This window comes from Protopterus annectens, chromosome 10.part0 (assembly GCF_019279795.1).
Source record: "Protopterus annectens isolate FY-2018-M chromosome 10.part0, PAN1.0, whole genome shotgun sequence".
NCBI lineage: Eukaryota > Metazoa > Chordata > Ceratodontiformes > Protopteridae > Protopterus > Protopterus annectens.
Window position 1 is genome coordinate 525,685,760 of NC_056744.1, and position 22,923 is coordinate 525,708,682.

A 22,923-nucleotide genomic window follows, 5' to 3' on the forward strand; every position below is an offset into this window, starting at 1 on the left:
TGTTTGCCAAACAACAAAATGAGTTCCTGCTCACAGTGAATGAAAAGGCCCAACACCAACATGATGTTCCTAGATATTGGAGTGTGTTTCCATGCAATTGGCAATGGGAATGTTACCACAGCTGTTCCACATGAAATCAGCTAGAGGAGAGCTGCAATTCATGCAGAGGCCATCAGCTGATCATGAGCATCAATTAAAATACACATGCTGCTGCCTAAGCAAAGCAGGTGTAGGTCTCCACATCCACCAGAGAGGGAGTGAGAGAGGCAGACAGAGGCAAAGTAAAGTCAGGGAGGGGTGGGAAAGTAAAATGTAAGCATGTTTGTGTCACACACCTACCAGCACAGGTTATCAATCCCCTGTCGACTATGTCATGCTATCTCATTTCTATGCAGTTATCAGATGCACCACATAGGTTACATGTTGAGGAGCCCTCAAAATGTATATCTGATGGTGAGTGGCATCTGCAACAGGGATATGGTAGCTATATGGTAGGTGTAGTACACGTGCCTGTCCGCATGAACAGGTGCCAATATCAACAGAGCCACACTCTCACAGGGACACACACACACATTGACACATATGGCAGGGCCAGGAATACAACTCATCATTAGTGAGATTGCCACAACACATACTGTGCAGGTATCACATGCACCACATGTGTCATACAGAGGTAATATGGGCAAGGGGTATGTGGAGGTGTCTGATATTGGATAGCATGCTTCAGTATGCCAATGGGGGTTGTAGTGAGTGTAAATGTGATCATACACATCATACAACACACACACGGTGCCAGTACTGACATGCATGGGTGCATTGCTTCACGGGTGTGTAGTGGTCAACTGTGCTAAACAGCTATACAAGGCTAAGTGATGGGTATACCTTGGCATCAGTCCACATGAAAATGGTTTGCATTGTGGCTCAGGGGTGCAGTTTCTGGAATCACCCACACAGGTGGGTATTGGATTCACTATCCAGTCACCTGGATGACTATTGTGTGTGGCCAATGCTGTGCATTGCTTGCCATGTATGTGTTCCTTAGTCCATGACATGGATGGTGTCTGGGATTTGCACACCTCCCACATGCATGCACAGTGACATGTGGAACTGTACCTGGGGTATCTGGCCCATCTTGTGTACAGAGATTTTTGTCATCAGATGTGCCAGTTCTGGCCTCATGTGGAGGGAAATGTTAATGGACAGCAGGTTGACCCTGCACCTAGACTGATAGCATGATACCAGTATTTCCTGTTTTCAGTGGCATCTGTCCATACAGGGCTTGTGTTTCAGGTATGGTATGTCCTTTATTGGTCACATTTGCGTGCACCACAGGTGTTCGGTGGGGATCAGTGGGAAGGTGCCCTGACAGCATGTATGTGCCTATTGGACTGATGGACAGGGTGCCATGCCCTCTGTAGCCCACTGCAATCACACCATGGTTACTGTCAGTGGGCAATATTCAGGGTACTACCAACATAGCGGGTGACAACTGTGTGTGTATGAGACATGGGTTGAGAGTGTTCCCTGGGTAATACAAGGGTTACTAACATAGTTTAGCTGGCATTGATGTCACATGTAGGGGTATGGATTTGCACCCCAGCCTGTCAGTTATTTCACATCTGTTATCCCTGTACGGTGGACATTGTGATATATACTAGGGCCACCATATAAGCAGTTTGCAAAACCCGATCCAAATTGAGTACAGTTGTTATGCACTCACAGCCACCTCCACACAGGATACGAGTGACAAACACACACACACACACACACCTGTCATGTCTGGGATTAGAACTCCTACCTAACTAGAATATTACATTACAGCAGTACACAGTTGTATGACGCGCAACAGAGATTACTGGAGTACCCCTTCCCCAAAGGTGTATTTCACAGTGAATGACATCAGCTGGATTGGCAAAGTAGGTCATTTGAATTGTATTGATTGAGACTAGCTTAAAATGCATTGCTCCCTACACAGACATAGAAACACACATAAAACATTCACAACTACCATGTGTGGGAATAGAACCCCTACCAGGGTTCTATATCACACTACAGCATGATGTTGTTATGGAATGTGCCATTGGGATTTCTAGAGAGCCCTTTCCCCAAAGGTGTATTTCACAGTGAATGACATGAGCAGGATTGCCAAATTAGGGTATTTGAATTGTACTGAGTGTGACTAGCCTAAAAAGCATTGCTCTCTACACAGACAGAGAGAAACACACACACATAGTTGCCAATGTCTGGGATAAGAACACCTACCTAATTAGTTTATCACACTACAACAGTACTCAGTTATATGACATGCCATAGAGATTACTGGGCTATACCTTTCCCAAAGGTGAATTTCAAGGTGGATGACATCAGCAGCCTTGCCAAAGTAGGGCATTTGAATTGTAAGGAGTATGATTAGCCTAAAAAGCATTGTTCTCTACACAGACAAAAACAAACACACAGGCACAGTTGCTATGTCTGGGATTAGAACTCCTACCTAACTAGTTTATCACACTACAGCAGTACGCAGTTATAGGATGTGCCATGGAGATTACTGGGCTACACCTTTCCAAAAGGTGCATTTCAAGGCAGATGACATCAGCAGCCTTGCCAAAGTAGGGCATTTGAATTGTAGGGAGTGTGACTAGCCTAAAAAGCATTGCTTTCTACCCAGACAGAGACAAACACACACAGTTGTCATGTCTGGGATTAGAACACCTACCGAACTAGTTTATCACACTACAGCAATACACAGTTATAGGACACACCAGGGAGATTACTGGGCTACACCTTTCCCAAAGGTGTATTTCAATGTGGATGACATCAGCATCCTTGCCAAAGTAGGGCATTTGAATTGTAGGGAGTATTACTACACTAAAAAGCATTGTTCTCTACACAGACAGAGACAAACACACAGACATAGTTGCTATGTCTGGGATTAGAACTCCTACCTAACTAGTTTATCACACTACAGCAGTACATAGTTATAGGATGCACCATGGGAATTACTGGGCTACACCTTTCCCAAAGGTGCATTTCAAGGTGGATGACATCAGCAGTCTTGCCAAAGTAGGGAATTTGAATTGTAGGGAGTGTGACTAGCCTATAAAGAATTGCTTTCTACCCAGACAGAGACAAACACACACAGTTGCCATGTCTGGGATTAGAACACCTACCAAACTAGTTTATCACACCACAGCAGTATACAGTTATAGGACAAACCAGGGAAATTACTGGGCTACACCTTTCCCAAAGGTGTATTTCAAGGTGGACGACATCAGCAGCCTTGCCAAAGTAGGGCATTTGAATTGTAGGGAGTGTGACTAGCCTAAAAAGCATTGCTTTCTACACACACACACAGCTGCCATGTCTGTGGTTAGAATACCTACCGAACTAGTTTATCACACTACAGCAGTACTCAGTTATAGGACACACCAGGGAGATTACTGGGCTACACCTTTCCCAAAGGTGTATTTCAAGGTGGATGACATCAGCAGCCTTGCCAAAGTAGGGCATTTGAATTGTAAGGAGTGTGACTAGCCTAAAAAGCAGTGCTCTCTACACAGACAGAGAAAAAAAAGCATGCACACAGTTACCAAGTCTAAGATTAGAACACCTATCTAACTAGTTTATCACACTATAGCAGTACACAGTTATAGGGCACGCCATTGAGATTACTGAGCTACACCTTTCCCAAAGGTGTATTACAAGGTGGATAACATCAGCAGCCTTGCCAAAGTAGGGCATTTGAATTGCAGGGAGTGTGACTAGTTTAAAAAACATTGCTCTCTACACAGAGACATACACAGTTGCCATGTCTGAGATTAGAACTCCTACCTAACTAGTTTATCACACTACAGCAGTATGAAGTTATAGGATGTGCCATAGAGATTACTGGGCTACACCTTTCCAAAAGGTTTATTTCACAGTGGATGACATCAGCAGCCTTGCCAAAGTAGGGCATTTGAATTGTAGGGAGTGTGACTAGCCTAAAAAGCATTGATCTCTACACAGAGACACACACAGTTGCCATGTCTGAGTTTAGAACTTCTACCTACCTAGTTTCTCACACTACAGCAGTATGTAGTTACAGGACATGCCACAGAGATAAGTGAGCTACAACTTTCCCAAAGGTGTATTTCAAAATGAATGACCTCAGCAGGCTTGTCATAGTAGGCCTATGGGGAGGGCAGTGTGTGTGCATGGACCATAATCCATTCATCTAGAGGTTGCCACACTACATGCGGGCACACACAGGGTTATATTCCACAGGTACGTGCATACAGCTGTGAGATGACTACTTCCGTGTACAGTCATGTTGCACAGCTATCACTTGCACCACATAGTCTGTAATGCTGACAGATACAAGTGGCTTGTATATAGTGAGTGACATCTGAACCTCATGTGGTTGTAGCCATTTGGCTGTGTGCAGGGTGGGACAGGCCTCATAATGGAAGGTTCCTTGTCACAGTCATTCTCTTCCACATATCTATGTATCTATGTACGTCTACTTTTGGCTTATTATAGTGTGTTGTCCTTGGATATATGTCTGTATTCCTATCCACTGTATGTGCAAAGCATGAGTGGTGCATACCGAGGAGTGTCTGCACTAACATCTGCAACTGCCAGATATGTCTGGTCCAATGATGTTGCAGACATGGGCTTCATTTGTTTAAGTGTGTGCGCATGCCCAGTATGACCTTTCAGTATGCTGTTGTCTGACATTGCCTTCATTTATGCTGTTGTCTGACATTGCCTTCATTTCTCTAAGTGTGTGAACATGCTTGGTATGGCCTTCTGTATTGCATGTGTGGATTGATTCCAAGTAGTTTGTACTCCAGTGCAGAACGTTGTGTTGTACACCTACAGGTAGCAAACTGTTTCTGCAGGGTATCAGTGAATCATTTGACAATATGGGGACAAAGTGTGCAGGGGATAGTGTGTACTGTAGGTGATTGTGTCTGTACCTCTTCAGCTACATGGTACTGCTGTTAGCAGAGATATTCAGACATGTGTACTGTTATACACTGTGATATTTTCTGTCCTCATGTACTGTTAGGTGGACATTCCTGCTCACAGTGATGTCTTGGGAGACAAGGGTGACTGCAGTTGTGTGCAGTATTGTGAACAGATGCCTAATTATTCATGGTAGGTTATGGCATCCTGGTGGAGGAGCTGCAGACACTTGAAGCTGGGTCTGTGTATCTGGTTCACCACCTTGGTACAGTCCTGGTAGAGGATCCCATGCTTGTACATCCATCAACATGTCAGTATGGCCTTATATTGCTATGGCAATACCTCACAGCTGTACAGATTCACACAGGTGACCCAGAAGCAGGGGCCATAAGTCAGGACATTACCCCTATTGTGGTGTATGAGCAGGTATGTAGCCACTCATTTATGTGTTTACAGCCAGGTATAGTGTGTGCACACAGCTTTGTGTCGGACCTTGCACATTCCATGCTGCCCATGCTCCCACACTCCTGTTATTCTATCCTCTTCCTTACATTATGCATACATTTTCTGATACTTTCCCCTATGCTTATCACCCCATCACAGCTGTGTGTTGGTGTAGTTCCACAGTTCATGCAGTGTGACATAGTGGACATGTTACTGCGGTTTATCCACATGGCCTTGCATATGCATTATGTGGAGTGTGTTGTGTTATTTGGGTGTCCATGACATAACACAGTTTGGTGGTTCATGTGAGACACAGGCCCTTGGCAGAGGCATGTGGACCATTAGGTGTTGACGCGGGCCAGATGTGGCAGGTTGTTGCATTCTGTCAGTCCTACAGTCTTAGACCACCATACAGTATATTCCCCTGGGGTGACAGACTAAGCGTGCTAGGTGTTCATGCCAATACCTTCTACCAGTCTTGATCTGCACTGCATGCTGCATTCTATTGCTATTGCCAGGTGGGGTCATATTTTACTCATTCCCCACAGCAGGGATACAACCAGAGAGGTACCCGTGGGTGGTGTTTGTGTGAGCTGGGTGCATGCGTGCTATGGACACTACTTGCATCTGACACACATATATGCATTGGGCATTCCAGTTATGCTTGCATGTGCAAGTACATCAGATTATTCCCAATATATGAGTCCTACCTCCTTTGTGATCTGCGAGTGTTTGGACAGACAACACCAGTATCTCCTACTACAGGACCGGATAATGTGATGCATACCTGTATGTACTATTCAAAGGTGTGTCTATTTCACAGTGACACAATACATACTCTATGTGTGAGGTACTTTCCCCTGTGAACTGCTTGTATATCTAGCCCAACAGCCATGCCATGTCAGTCTTTCAGATGGTGACACATATTACCACCATACATTTACAATGGTTTACTGCTAGCTTGTGTTATACTGGTGGGTATTGTGTTTGGCGCTGCTGTTGTGAGGACCTGTCCCTGTCATCACCAGTAGTGGGCAATGGCAGGTCTTACCTAAACATGCATACATACCGACCACTCTCACACAACATGATACACACACTGACCTAACACACACATACCTGCATATTGTGCAGATGCTGCAAACTATTCTGCTACCTTGGCCACCTCTGTGCATCTGTGCTCCACTGGTATTATAGCTACACATACATGTCACTACATTTCTACATAGGGTTGTGGGGGGCACATCTGACTGTTATGATGTGTGTACATTGGATTGGGTGGGGGCATGCCAGACCATTACTACATTTGTAAATAGGTTTGGGGGACACACCGGCCTGTTACTACATTTCTAAATAGGGTTTGGGGGAGCACACCTGACTGTTTCTACATTCATACACAGGATTGGGGGAGGGAGACACACCTGACTGTTACTACATTTCTAAGCTGGGTTGGTGAAAGGGGCACACCTGGCTGTTCCTACATTTCAACATAGGATTGTGGGGGGACAGACCTGACTGTTTCTACATTTCTACACAGGATTGGGGGGCACACCTAACTATTTCTACAGTTCTACACATGACTGGATGGCACACCTGACTGTTTATACATGTCTACATAGGATGGGGGGGGGCACACCTGGCACTTGTACACATTTGCTATGACAACACTGGTATGTCAGGTACTCCATTTAATTCTGTATTCTAACCTATCACGCTGACTAGAGGCATATCAGTGTACTACATGTCTTAGCTTTGGTTGACCTACATATTAGTGTCAGACTTCCTGCCCTTCTGAACTAACATCCCACTGCCTGACCTGCTGTAATCTGTCTGTGTATGCCTGGGGGAGAGGGTTCCCATAGGCATCATTCAGAGACCATAGCACAGCCTCTGTTTGTGTTTGTCTACACCTGTCTTGCTGGTTGTTGGGTATGTGAACCTCCCTGACTGGCATGTGTGAGTCATATGGACACATGTGGCCCAGCACATTTCCTGCAGTGGGTTTTGTCACCCTGTGCAGTACTGGCTACTATGGTGACTCCAGTATTTTTTCCAGATGTCATGAAGCCACTATGGGTGTCTACTATCCACTAGCATACCATTCAGCCACCCAGTTCCCTTGCATGCTCACATCCATACCATAGATATAGGTAACACACATTCTACTCCATTTGACAACTGGTGGGTTGATTGACTTACCTTGTGGGTGTTACAATATTGAGGATGGTGCTGCAGGGCTGCCTATGTTGGATGCACATAGTACACTCCCTATACATGGTTTAGCACAGGTAGTGTCATGTTTGGCATCCCTTTTACTGTATGTGAGAGTCAGAGTGAGGTATTATTCCCTGGGTCCCTCCTGTGTCAGTGTATGTGCTATGTGTTGCCTTTTTGCCAAGGCCAGGGCATACAGGGCATGCCTCCTTCTGCCTACTGGGGCAGGCTCAGGTTGTTCCTCCTCTGAGTCCCTTTCTACCTGTGCAGGTGAGGGGCTGCGTGGGCCTGCCCCATGCTGTTCTTGCCGCAGCTGTTTCCACAGGATCATATTGTGTAGCATGGCACATAAGATGACAATTCGAGTACATGTAGCTGGTGAGTACTGCAAGGCTCCACTTGATGTGTCCCAGCACTGGAAGCATGACTTGAGCATCCCAAAAACACACTCTATTATAATTATGGTCTGTGCGTGTGCCTCATTATGGAGTTCTTGTTCGGGTGTGTGTGCATTTCTGATGGGTGTCATCAGCCATGGCTCCAGTGCATATCCAGCATCGCCCACTAAGTGACCATAAGGGATGTCCCCATTGGCAAATCTGTGGTACAGCTGCATTAGATGCTAGATGTGGGAATCGTGATAGCTTCCAGGGCAGCCAGCACACACATTCATTATTATGCCCTGGGCATCACAAACAACCTGGCAGTTGATGGAGGGGAAGCCCTTGCAGTTGATGTAGAACCTACCCCGGTCACTGGATGATGCTTTGATGAGTATGTGCGTGCAGTCTATAGCACCCACTACCTCAGGGTATTTTGTTATTTGGTGGAACAGTTGCATATTGCTGGCCAGTGCCTCACGGATGTTGGGGAAATATACTTGCTCACCGGTATGTGCTGACATGGCATCCAGGAACTGGTGGAGTTCCCTGGATGCTGATGCCTGTGAGATCCCCATCATAGTTGCAGTTGGCCTTTGGAAGGTACCTATAGCTAGTATTCTTAGGCCTACACATCCCTTGGTATTCACTGGGAAGGGTTCCCCTCTGTTAGTTCTGTGTGTGAGGCGTGGCCGACACAGCTCAACAATTTGCTGTAGGAGGTCCCTTTCCACCCTATAGTCCTCCACTATCTCCAGTTCATGTAGCCCTTGGTAGGTTACCCTGGGTCTGTACACTCTCCTCCATCTCCTTACTGTGGGTTGGTCAACAGCAATCACATCCTACCTTCAGCTTCTTCCACAAGTCGTTCTATGATAGCTATTGCAGCCCCTATCATTTTGTTGTTTTGTTTGTTAAAAGTTCCCCTCTTGCATACACTGGTGATGTAGAGTATGGGAAAAAACAGAGGGAAAGGTGTTTGCATGGTTTATAGTAGTGTTCTGGGCTGGGCTGGTCTCCTGCCTGTGTAATTAGCTGATTCTGATACATTTCACCTGTCAGCTATGCTGGTTCTCCTAGATTACCTTCCTACTGCTGTTTTCCCTTCCCATTGCCTTCCTGTTTAAGCCCGGGGTGCACCTTGCAAACACAGTGCTCAAATGTGCACAGTGCTGCTATTTCCCAGTTTACTTTTTTTTTCCTTTAAAACCTGGTGTGTGGCACGCACACCAACTTAGGCAATGCAAAGAGTGCAAGGCAGCCTCAGACACACCCCCTTGCTAAACTGTGCTAAGCTAGGAGCAAACCCGAGCCACAGGGCTCCAATCCGCTTACAGATTGCCTGACTCACCCCCCCCCCCAAGATGTCAGCTAACTCCTAGGCTTGCACCAAGCTATTCCTACTCTTACACTGTTGGGACCTGACTAGCATGCTGGGGAAAAATGGGATTCACTGTCATTCCCCTCATTTGCATAGGATTGCCTGCTAATGCATAGTTACATGTCTCACACTGAGCCTCCCCCCTTAGCAACCACTACTCACAGGCCATGTTGTCCTCTGCCTGCCATTGACTTTCATGGCAGAATAGTGATTTTTAGTTAGAATGCTTATTTTAGGTTTATTTTCTTATTTCCCCCCAATCCCATTTGCGCGCCGCTGCCTATGCTTAAACAGCCGAGAGCTGCTAAAAAAAAAAAGTTGATTTTTTTCATGTTTTAAGCTGTTTGCAGTGCCAATGGCCTTATACTTGGCCATTGGCATGCTTCCTGAGTGATATGCAGCCTTTATTTGGAGCTGTCACGGCTCCTTTTTGGATTTTTTAGAAATGTACCCGGTTACTAACCTAGTACATTTCTGAAGATTAGACTAGTCCTGCATGGCCAGTTTCAAGCTTCTTGGATCGCAAATTTACCTCATTCGCATGGCTTTCTCCTGCAAATGAGGTGATTTGCATACAGAGACTTAGTCCGTGCAGGACTAGTGCAGGAGCGCTCGTGCACACCCCTGCAGGCTATTCCTGGATTGCATGGCAGACATATTGCCTGCTAAAGCTCCTGCACTAATCCTGCATGCTGTGCAAGGCTTGCAGAATCCGGGGGGATCCCTTTTCAGAGAGACCCATGCTGAGCAAAGTCTGCTTGTGACTTGCCCATGGTCATATAGTATAAGGGCTGGGGGAATCAAACCCTGTACCACAGTAACCACAGCTCACAGCTTTGACAGACTAGCAAAAAAAAAAAAAAAAAAAATATATATATATATATATATATATATATATATATATATAAAATATATATATATATATGTATACATATATAAAATACTATGTGTATATATAGATAGATAGATATAGATATATATCTATATCTATATTTGTGTGTGTGTGTGTGTGTGTGTGTGTGTGTGTGTGTGTGTGTGTGTGTGTGTGTGTGTGTGTGTGTGTGTGTGTGTAGGGCAAGTCCCCCTACAACCATCATGTGGAGAATCTAGTTCACCACACATTCACTAACTTAAATATACCAACTTTTAGACTGCATAATACTGAAGAAAGGGGAATAGTCCCTTATCTCTGATATTCAGTAATCTCACAAAAAACACCAGTCTCCTCTAAGTTCAAGAAATTACATAAATAATGGGGTGCAAAGCCCCAAAATCAGAGGCAGATTTTAAATATTTTCTAGAATAACAGGTTTTGTGTTAGCACTCATTTTCTGAAGAATATGAAGTCTGAAATTGAACTATTATTCACTATTTATTGACACCAGTCCTCAATGATTTGCCAGAAAACCACTCATTTTATGAGGAACAGAAAAAAAATATGAAGGAAAAATCTGGACTTTCTGCAAAAATCTGGGCGGTTGAGAGGTATGTTTCCTCTCACAGAGTACTTTCAAAAAGAATTCCATTTGGCCATGTGTGATGTTTCCATATATAGGATAAGCTATATATGCATATACACCAAGTATTGTTGACACAATGCATGTTTCAGTACATACATATATTCAGTTTCGGAGTTTGAAAACAAAGTCAGTAGCCATAGGTAACACAGCCCTTAGCACATAGTTACTAGTCATCAGAATTGTGCATATATACTTTCCATTTAATTAGGATGAGTGATACCCAGTTAACCACTTTCTGGGCAGTTGCATTTGTCCTCTTATAGGTTCATAGGTGTGTACTAGGCTAATGGTCCTGGAGCCTTTACAAGCCAAGCCCATAGGATTAACCTGGCATCATGCCACCTGACCTTAGTTTCCTGTGCCTCTGTCGAGTAGAGCCATTGGAGTTATCCCCAGGGTGAATTTTTTATTTCCCATCCACTCATCAAGATGTCTCTTGAAGAGGGCCAGTGAGGTGCTCTGTTTGACATGTATGGGAAGCCTATTTCATAGTATGGGCAGTCTCTGGGTTATGAACCTGTCCCTCCAGCATGTTCTGTTGATTGTGGTAATGAGGTTGAGGTCTCTGGAGCATGTGGTGTGGAGGGATTGGGATTTCTTTAGATGTAGCATTTCTAACAGAGCTGGATCAGACAAGGCTTTGTAAGTCAAGCAGAGATCGCCTCAAAGTAGGTGATATGAGACAGAATAGTTGGAGTTTTTTTAGTCTGTCCATATAGGACAAGTGTTTAAGGTCTAGGATCCTCTTTGTGAGGTACTTTTTGCAGGTGTCTAGTGAGGTACATGCCAAATGGGGCATTGTACTCAATGACTGGCCTAATGAAGGAAGAGTAGAAGGAGACAATGACCTCTTTCTTCCTGGATGCAAAACCCTTAGTAATGAGATGTGCCACATAGAATTACTTTCTGACCACAGTGGCAGTGTGGTGTTCAAAAGAGAGATTGCTGTCAACCTGTGTTCCCAGATCTTATAACGCCTTCTGTGCTCAATGGACTACCATTGATGTAGTAGTTCATGAGAAGTGAATTTTTCCCAAAGGGGATGATGACACATTTTTTGGCATTGAGCTTAAGGCTATGGTTCTGACACCAGTTGCTGGTCTTAGTGAGGCCTTTCTGTAGGATGTCAACATCACTTGGGGAGTTAATAATGGCTCCCAACTTGCAATTGTCTGTGGACTTTGTCAGCCAGAGTCCCTTTTTGTTGGCCTGGACTTCTGAGAAGTAGATATCAAACAGGAGAGGACCCAGGACCAATTCCTGTGGGACTCCACTTGTGACTGGTTGGCAGTCTGACTTGGAGTCAGCTACTTTCACACTGTGGGTTCTATCTGTGAGCCAGTTTGCAACCCACCTAGTGATATAGGGGTTGATGCCTAGCTTAGTGAGTTTTTCTATGATTCTTGAGTGGGGAATGTTATCAAAGGCCTTGGCCATATCAAGGTAGGCTGTATAAACCACCTTGCCTTCATCCACAGCTCTGGTGACTGACTCAAAGAAGTCGACCCAGTTGATCAGGCATAATCTATCTTTCACAAAACCAAACTGTGTGGAATCCAGAGTTTGGAGATTCCCTATATCCTTGTTTATTAGGTCCATGATGCGTTCCATAGCTTTGCATATCAGACTTGTCAGGCTAATGGGGCGATAGTTCCCAGGGTCTGTAGTCGCTCCTCCTTTGTGGAGAGGGATGATTGTAGCAGTGCGCCATTCGGTAGGGACAAAGCCTGAGGTGAGGCTGTGATTGAACAGGGCACACAGGTGAGATGCCAGTTCACTCTGTAGTTCATGTAGAACACAACCAGGGATATTGTCAGGTCCCATAGAAGCTGTATCAAATCTTAAATAATAAAGAAATGTCTGACTAAATGCAGGGGAATTGCTGAATTCCTGATTTTCTGCAGAAAAAGTAAGGTGCTGGTGCTATCAATGAAAAAGATATTTCTTCTAAGACATTTTTGAAGGGTGGTCTAACTAGAGTGGTCTGAAGAAGCAACTGAGTATTGCGAAAGCACTTACCACTGTTTTCTTTTTTTTATTTTATTAAAGACGCTATTGTGTGCTACCTTGGTGCATTGTTCATTTGTTCTTAGAGTGAGAACATTATTTGATGAAATGAGGTATATTTATTGCTCTCAAGTTGGCTTTTTGAGGAAAGATCAGGACAGTACCTGCAGTTTTAAAACTTCAGTATTAAGTGTCTTAAGGAAAGGTAAGTTTGCACTGTGACACTGAGCCAGATAGTGTTTAGCTGTGTAGTAAAGTAGACAAGAATTATATAAGGATCTACCGTGATCTGTGGCAACTTTTGTTAACACTGGCTTGAACAGTGTTTGAATTTTGGCCTAAAATGAATGCTGTGAGATATTCAGTCTTGGGCACTGATATCTCTCCTAGCTTCTTTGGCTTGGAGGTGGGTATACTTAAATGCAAACCTCAGCAGTGTTAGAACTTCTTGTGTTATATGTTCTTTGTAGAAGGTGGCTGTCAGGTGTTCTTTGAATAAGATGATTATGTTTCATCAGTGGGTTACAGCTACAGTGGGAATCATACCTCTCAACCTGTTAGAGCAAAAAATCTGGAAAAAGCCTAAAATAATGGGGGGAACAAATAGGGACAGATTTTAAATATTACTCTTATAAACTTAGAACTGCGGTGTTGGTGCTGCGGTAGCATTGTCGCCTAATAGCAAGATGTTGTCCCGTTCGATTCTCAGCTAGAGCGTCTTCTGTGTGGAGGCATACGTGAATGGGGCATACCTTCGTTGAAGGTTGTGCATCAGGGCTGGTAACCTGGTATGTAAAATCCACTACCAATCATTAGCGGACCGGAGTTCCGCTGTGGCGGCCCCTAACCGGGAAAAGCCGAAAGACACAAACAAACAAACTCTTATTAACTTAGAAAGTTGACATAATAATAGGTTTTGCATTAGCATGACTTTCCTGAAGGATGTGGAGTCTTAAACTCAAATGTTTGTCATTATTTAATGACTTCAATCCTCAGCTATTTGCCAGAAAAGTACAGATTTTAGGAGGAACACGTCAAAAATATGAGGCAAAAATCTGTGTAGTTGAGAGGTCTAGTTGGAATGGGTGCACTCGATGTTTCTTTTAATAATACTTGGGGTATTCTTCAATAGTTGGTGCAGACATAGACACACACACACACACACACACACACACACACACACACACACACTCACATGCCTGTGTGAGTCCACACAAACATATGTTAGTTAACATTATATTTCCAAACTATGAGTGGAAAAAAGATTTCTGATAAAGAACATCTTATCTCTCACTTGGCCAAGGCACACATACTAAAATGTGTGTGTGTGTGTGTGTGTGTGTGTGTGTGTGTGTGTGTGTGTGTGTGTGTGTGTGTGTGTGTGTGTGTGTGTGTATGTGTCTATGTTTATATCTATTTTATAGACATAAATATAAATAGATAGGTTCAGATATATAGGATTTACTAACGCAGTCTTGAAGCCACAATCTTGAAAATCATAAATCTCAGATCATATATTGAAAGACCAAAAAGGTGATGACCATAAGGTCTAAAAATCTAAACAACAAATTCAACTACCAGTGTGAACCACGAAAAGAGCAGTAACATGGGTCTCACAGTGTTGTGGAGTCAAGTACAAGTGCTAACATGGGTCCTGAAAGGGGACAAGTCCAGGAGTTCAATATTGTGGTTTTCAGCATTTTGGTCTTTTGATGTTATGCTTTCAGTATTATGATTTTCAAGACTGTGGGCTTCATGATTGTCATAGTTAAAGCTTTCTTTAGCAAACAAAGATGCTGAAGAGCTATGTATTCTGAAAGAAATGTGTTTAGCAAAGCTGAAACAAGTTTCAGGTTAAATTTAAAATTATTTGATTGCGACAGCTTTAATAAACAAGCATTTGACTTGTATTAGCTGCATAATAAATTCTCTTACTTGAACAATTAATCATAGATTTTATACTCCACTGTTAATTAAAATTGAGTTTAAGTGTGTTTCTTAGTATGACAATCCCCCGGATTCAGCAAGCCCTGCACGGTGTGTAAGACTAGTGCAGGAGCTCCAGCAGGCAATATGTCTACCGTGAGATCCAGGAATAAGCTGCAGGGATGTGCACGAGCGCTCCTGCACTAGTCCTGCACGGACTCAGCTTTTGTATGCATATTACCCCATTTGCAGGTGAAATCCATGCAAATGAGGTGAACTTGAGATCCAGGAAGCTGGAATCCAGCCATGCAGGACTAGTGTAATCTGTAGACATGTACTTGGTTAGTAACCGAGTACATTTCAGCAAACTACAAAATGGAGCCATGACAGATCCAAATAAAGGGTGGATATTATGTAGAAAACATGCCAATGGCCAAATATATGGCCATTGGCATGGAAAACAGTTGCAAAAATAAAGAAATTAACTTTTATTTTGTTTAAGCCGATCTCGGCTTTTTAAGCAGAGGGCAGCGGCACGCAAACAGAATTGGGCGAAAAATAAACATCCTAAAATAAGCATTCTAACCAAAATCACTATTTTGCCATTATACTCAATGGCAGGCAGAAGACAACATGGCCAGTGAATAGTACTTGCTAAGGGGGGAGGCTCAGTGTGGGACCTGTAACTATGCATCAGCAGGCAATCCTACGTAAATGAGGGGAATGACACTGAATCTCAGATTTCCCCTGCATGCTAGTCAGCACCCAACAATGTAAGAGCAGGAATAGCTTGGTGCAAGCCTAAGAGTTAGCTGACATCATAGGGGTGTGTGTCAGGCATACTGTAAGCGAATTGGAGCCCTGTGGCTCAGGTTTGCCCTTGTGTCTGAGGCTGCCTAGTACTCTTTACATTGCCTAAGCATGTGTGCGCACCATGTACCGGGTTTTAAAAGGAAAAAAAGTAAATTAGGAAATAGCAGCTCTGTGCACATATGAGCACTGTGTTTGCACACCGCATCCCTGGGCTTAAACAGGAAGGCAATTGGAAGGGAAAACAGCAGTAGAAAGGGAATCTAGGAGAACTAGCATAGCTGGCAGGTGAAATTTATCAGAATCAGACAATTACACAGGCAGCAGACCAGCCCAGCCCAGAACACTATTATAAACTATACAAACACCTTTCCCTCTGGTTTTACCCACATACCCTATACCACCGGTGTATGCAAGCGGGGGAATTTTAACAAACAAAAACAACAAAATGATAGGGGCTGCAATAGCTCTCATACATCAACATGTGGAAGACGCTGAGAGTGGTGAGGATGAGAATGCTGTTGACCAACCCACAGTGAGAAGAAGGGGAAGAGTTTACAGACCCAGGGTAACCTACCAGGGGCTACATGAGCTGGAGATTGTGGGGCGCTATAGGGTGGACAGGGACCTCCTACAGCAAATTGTTGAGCTGTGCCAGCCATAGAACTCAGAACTAACAGAGGGGAACCCATCCCAGTGGGTACCAAGGTATGTGTAGGCCTAAGAATACTAGCTACAGGTACCTTCTAAAGGCCAACTGGAGATATAATGGGGATCTCACAGGCATCAGCATCCAGGGTACTCCACCAGTTCCTGGATGCCATGTCAGCGCATGCAGGTGAGAACATACATTTCCCCAACACCCATGAGGCATTGGCCATCAATATGCATCTCTTACACCAAATAACAGAATAATTTGAGATAGTGGGTGCTATAAACTGCACGCACATATGCATCAAAGCACCACCTGGTGAGTGGGGTAGGGTCTACATCAACCGCAAGGCCTTCCCCTCCATCAACAGCCAGGTCATGTGCGATGCCCAGTGAATTATAATGAATGTGTGTGCTGGCTCCCCTTGAAGCTATCATGATTCCCACATCTGGCATCTGATGCAGCTGTACCAGAGAATTGCCAGTGGGGACATCCCTTACAGTTACCTAGTGGGGGATGCTGGTTACGCACTGGAGCCGTGGCTGATGACACCCATCAGAAATGCGCACACACCCGAACAAGAACTCCATAATGAGGCACATGCACAGACCAGACGTAATAGAGCATGTTTTTGTGATGCTCAAGTCATGGTTTTGGTGCCCGGACACATCCAGTAGAGCTTTGCAGTGCTCCCCAGCTACATGTACTCAAATTGGCATCATATGTGCCATGCTACACAATATGATCCTGCGGAAACAGCTGCAGCAGGGACAGCATGGGGCAGAGCCACACAGCCCACCACCATTGCCAAGTCTTGCACAGGCACAGAGTGACTCAGAGGAGGAGCAACCTGAGACTGCCCCAGTAGGCAGAAGGAGGCATGCCCTGTATGCCCTGGCCTTGGCAAAGAGGCAACGCATAGCACATACACTGACACAGGAAAGACCCACGGAATGACACCACTCTCTGACTCACACGTACAGTAAAAGGGATGCCAAACATGACACTACCTGTGCTCAATCATGTATAGGGAATGTACTATGTGCATCCAACATAGGCAGCCCTCCAGCACCATCCTCAATACTGGCACACCCACAACGTAAGTCACTCTCCTTCCCAATTGCTGAATGGAGTAGTATGTGTTGTTACTTGTATCTATGGAATGGATGTGAGCATGCAAGGGAATTGGGTGGCTGAATGGGAAGCCAGCAGATAGTAGACACCTATAGTGGCACCATGAGATCTGTAACAAATACTGGTGTCACCACAGTAGCCAGTACTACACATGGCAACAAAACCCACTGCAGGAAATGTGCCCACATGTGTGTCCATATGACTCACACATGCCAGTCAGGGAGGTTCACATACCCAACAACAGTCTCAGCCAGCAGAACAGGTGTAGAAAAACACAAACAAAGGCTGTGCTAAGGCCTCTGAATGATGGCTATGGGTAACCTTCCCTCCAGGCCTACACAGACAGACTACAGCAGGTCAGGCAGTGGGATGTTAGTTATGTAGGGTAGGAAGTCAGAAACTGATATGTAGGTCAATCAAGATATGCCTCTAGTCAGCATGATAGGTTAGAATACAGGATGAAATGGAGTACCTGATATACCAGTACAGTCATAGCAAATGTGTACAAGTGTCAGGTGTGCCCCCCCCAATCCTATGTAGAAATGTAGAAACAGTCAGGTGTGCCCCCAGTCCTGTGTAGAAATGTAGAAACAGTCAGGTGCGCCCCCCCCCACTTCTAAGTAGAAATGTAGTAACAGTCAGGTGTGCCCCATCGCAATCCTATTTAGAAATGTAGTAACAGTCTGGTGTGCACCCCCCAATCCTGTGTAGAAATGTAGAAACAGTCAGATGTGCCCCCAATCCTATGTAGAAATGTAGTAACAGTCAGGTGTGCCCCCCCTCCAATCTGATGTAGACCTGTAGTAACATGTATGTGTAGGTATAATACCAGTGGAGCACAGATGACCTGAGGTGGCCATGGTAACAGGATAGATTGTAGCATTTGTACAATATGCAGGTTTGCATGTGTTAGGATGGTATGTGTTTCATATTGTGTGAGAGTGGTCAGTATGTATGCATGTTGAGGTTTCACCTGGTGGCCATTGCCCACTAATGCCGATGACAGGGCCAAGTCCTCACAACTGCAGTGCCAAAGACAATTCACCCCAGTATAACATGATAGCAGTAAGCCATTGTAAATGTATGGTGGTAATATGTGTCACCATCTGAATGATGGACATGGCATGACTGTTGGGCTAGATATACAAGCAGTACACAGGGAAACGTACCCCAGACATACAGTATATAATGTGTAACCGTGAAATTGACACACCCTTGGAATTGTGCATACAGGTATGCATCACATTATCTGGGCTTGCAGTAGGGAATACCGATATTGTCTGTCCAAACACGTGCAGATCACAAAGGTGATAGGACTGATGTATTGGGAAATGACTGATGTCCCTGCACAAGCCAGCATAACTGGAATGCCCCATGCATATCTCTGAGCCAGATGCAAATAATGTCCATAGCACACATGCACCCAGCTCACCCAAACACCAGCCACAGGTACCTCTCCGATCGTATCCCTGCTGCTAGGAATGGGTACAATATGACCCCTACCTGTGTATGGAAATAGTGAAAGAATGCAGCATGCAGTGCAGGTGTCCCATGCAGGTGTGTCCCTAGCTGCAAGTAGAACCCTGCCAGCATCCACACCACCTGATCAATACTGATAGAAAGTATTGGCATGAACACCTAGCACACCTACCCTGTCACCTCAGGGAAATATACTGTATAGCAGTCTGGGACTGTAGGACTGACAGAATGCAACAGCCTGCTACAGCTGGCATGCATCACCACCAAATTGCCTACAGGCCTCTGCCAAAGGCCTGCATCTCACTTGTACTGCCAATGTATGTTGTGTCATGGACACCCAAATAACAACATAACACACTCCGCATAAGCCATATGCAAGGCCATGTGAACAAACCACAGTAACATGTCCACCATGTCCCACTGCATGAACTGTAGACCAACACTAAAATGCAGCTGTGATAAGGTGATAACTATAGGGAAAGTACCAGAGAATGTATGCATAATGTATGGAAGAGGATAGAATAATAGAAGGGGGTGGTGGGAGCATGGGCATCATGGAATGTGCAAGGGCACATAGTCGTGTGCACATATTATCCCTGGCTGAAAACACAAACATGGGTGGCTACAAACCTGCCCGTACACCACAATAGGGGTAATGTCCTGACTTATGACCCCTGCCTCTGGGTAACCTGTGTGAATCTGTACAGCTGTGAAGTATTGCCACAGCAAGATAAGGCCATACTGTCATGTTGATGAATGTACAAGTATGGGATCCGCTGCCAGCACTGTACCAAGGTGCTGAACTGGATACACAGACCCAGCAGCAAGTGTCTGCGGCTCCCCCTCCAGAATGACATACCATTCTATGAATATGTAGGCATTTCACCACAATACTGGACACAGCTGCATTCACCCTGTGTTCCCCAGGACATCACTGTGAGCAAAAATGTCCTCCTGACAGTACTAGAGGACATAAAACATCACCGTGTATGACAGTACACATGTCTGAATATCTCTGCTAACACCAGTACCATGTAAGCAGAAGCAGCACAGACACATTCACTTACAGTACACACTACCCCTTGCACAGTTTGACCCCATATTGCCAACTGATCTACAGATATCCTGCAGAAACAGTTTGCTACCTGTAGGTGTAGAACATAAAGGTCTGCACTGTAGTACAAACTACCTGAAACGGATGCACACATTCAGTACAGAAGGGCATACTGGGCATGCTCATACACTTAGAGAAATGAAGGCAATGTCAAACAACAACATACTGAAAGGGCATACTGGGCATGCTCACACAGTTAAACAAATGAAGCCCACGTCTGCCAACAACAGTGGACCATACATATCTGACAGTTGCAGATGTTAGTGCATACACTCCTCAGTATGCACCAGTCATACTTTGCACACACATTGGACAGGAATACACACATATATCCAAGTACAACACACTATAATATACCAAACCTACACATGCAAAGATGTGTGGAAGAGAGTGACAGTGACAAAGAGCCTTCCATGATGAAGCCTGTCCCACCCAGCACACAGCCAAATGGCTACAACCACATGATGTGTAAATGTCATTCAATGTAGAAATTAGCCACTGGTATCCCTCAGCATTACAGACTCTGTGGTGCAAGTGCTAGCTGTGCAACATGACTGTACAAGGCAGTAGTCATCTAGTAATTGTATACATGTACCTGCAGAATATAAACTTGCATGTGCCTGAGTGTGGTGTGTCTACCTCTAGATGAATGGGTTATGGCCCATGCACACACACTGCCCTCCCCATAGCCCTACTATTACAAGCCTGGCAACTGTGTGTGTGTTTATGTGTGTGTGTCTCTGCCTGTGTAGGGAGCAATGCTTTTTAGGCTAGTCACACTCACTACAATTCAAATGCCCTACTTTAGCAAGCCTGCTGAGGTCATTTACTGTGAACTACACCTTTGGGAAAGGAGTATCCCAGCAATCTCTGTGACACATCCTATAACTGCATAATGCTGTAGTTGATAATCTAGTTGGGTATGAGTTCTAATCCCAGACATGACAACTGTTTGTGTGTCTCTGTCTGTGTAGGGTGCAATGCTTTTTAGGCTAGTCACACTCACTGCAATTCAAATGCGCTACTTTGGCAAGGCTGCTGATGTCATTCACTTTGATATACACCTTTGGGAAAAGAGTAGCCCACTAATTTCTGTGATGTGTCCTATAACAGCGTAATGCTGTAGTGTGGTATAGTACTTTGGTAGGGGTTCTATTCCCACACATGGCAAGTGTGGATGTTTTTGTGTGTGTGTGTGTGTGTGTGTGTGTGTGTGTGTGTGTGTGTGTGTGTGTGTGTGTGTGTGTGTGTGTGTGTGTGTGTGTGTGTGTGTGTGTGTGTGTGTTTCTTTGACTGTGTAGAGTGCAATGCTTTTGAGGCCATTCACAGTCACTACAACCTTCATTGACCTTCTTTGGCAAGCCTGCTGATGTCATTCCCAGTAAAATACACCTTTGGGGAAGGAGTACTCCAGTAATCTCCATGGTTCATCCTATAACCACGTGATGATGTACTGAAATAAACTAGTTATGTAGGAGTTCTAATCCCAGACATGGCAAGTACATGTGTGTGTGTGTGTGTGTGTGTGTGTGTGTGTGTGTGTGTGTGTGTGTGTGTGTGTGTGTGTGTGTGTGTGTCTGTGTTTGTCATTTGTATCCTGTGTGGAGGTGGCTGTAAGAGTGTAACAACAGGACTCATTGTGGAGTGGGTTGTGCAAACTTCTATATATGGTGGCCCTTTTATATGTCACAATGTCCACCTTACAAGGATAACAGATGTGAAATAGCCGAGATGCTGGGGTGCCAATCCATATTCCTACATGTGACATCAAGGCCTGGCAAACAAAGTTAGCAACACTTGTATTACCCAGAGAACACTCAGAACCCATGTTTCATACACAAACACACTGGCCTAGGCAACAACTGTTAGGTTGGTAGTACCCTGCATATTGCCCACAGAAAGTAATCATGGTGTGATTGCAGTGGACCACAGAAGGCATGGCACCCTGTCCATCGGTACAATAGGCACATACCTGCAGACAGTGCACCTGCACTATGTTCCCCACTGGATACCTGCAACACCTATGGTACCATCAAATGTGACCCACAAAGGACAGACCATGCCTTAAACACATGCCCTGTATGGACAGGTGTCACTGACACCAGGGAATACCTGTATCATGCTATCAATGTAGGTGCAGGGTCAACCTGCTGTCCATTACCAGTTCCTGCCACATGAGGCTAGGACTGGCACATCTGATGATAACAATCTGTGTACACAACATGGGCCACACACCCCAGGTACAGTTCCTCACGTCACTGTGCATGCATGTGGCTCTGTGCACATCCCAGACAGTGTCCATGTCATGAACTAAAGAACACATACATGGCAAGCATTGCACAACAATGGCCACACACAATAGTTACCCAGGTGACTGGATGGTGAATACAATACCCACCTGTGTAGGCCAATCCAGACACTACACCCCTGAGCCACACTGCAGAACATTATCATGTGGCCTGATGTCAAGGTATACCCTTCACCTAGCCTTGTATAGCCTTCTGGCACAGTCAACCACTACACACCCATGAAGCAATGCACATATGCATGTTAGTACTGGCACCCTGTGTCTGTGTGTGTGGTGTATGATGCTTTCGACCACATTCACAATTGCTACAACTCTCATTGGCATACTGAAGCATGCTGTCTGATGTCATACACCTTCACATACCCTTTGCCCATATAACCTCTGGATAACCCCTGTGGTGCATGTGATACTTGCACATTACTGTATTTTGGCAAACTAACTAGTTAAGAAGTGTATTCCTGACCCTGCCAAGTGTGTCAATGTGTGTGAGTCCCTGAGAGAGTGTGGCTGTGTCGGCACTGACACCTGTTCATGTGGACAGGCACGTGTACTACACCTACCATATCGCTACCATACCACTGTTGCAGATGTCACTCACCATCAC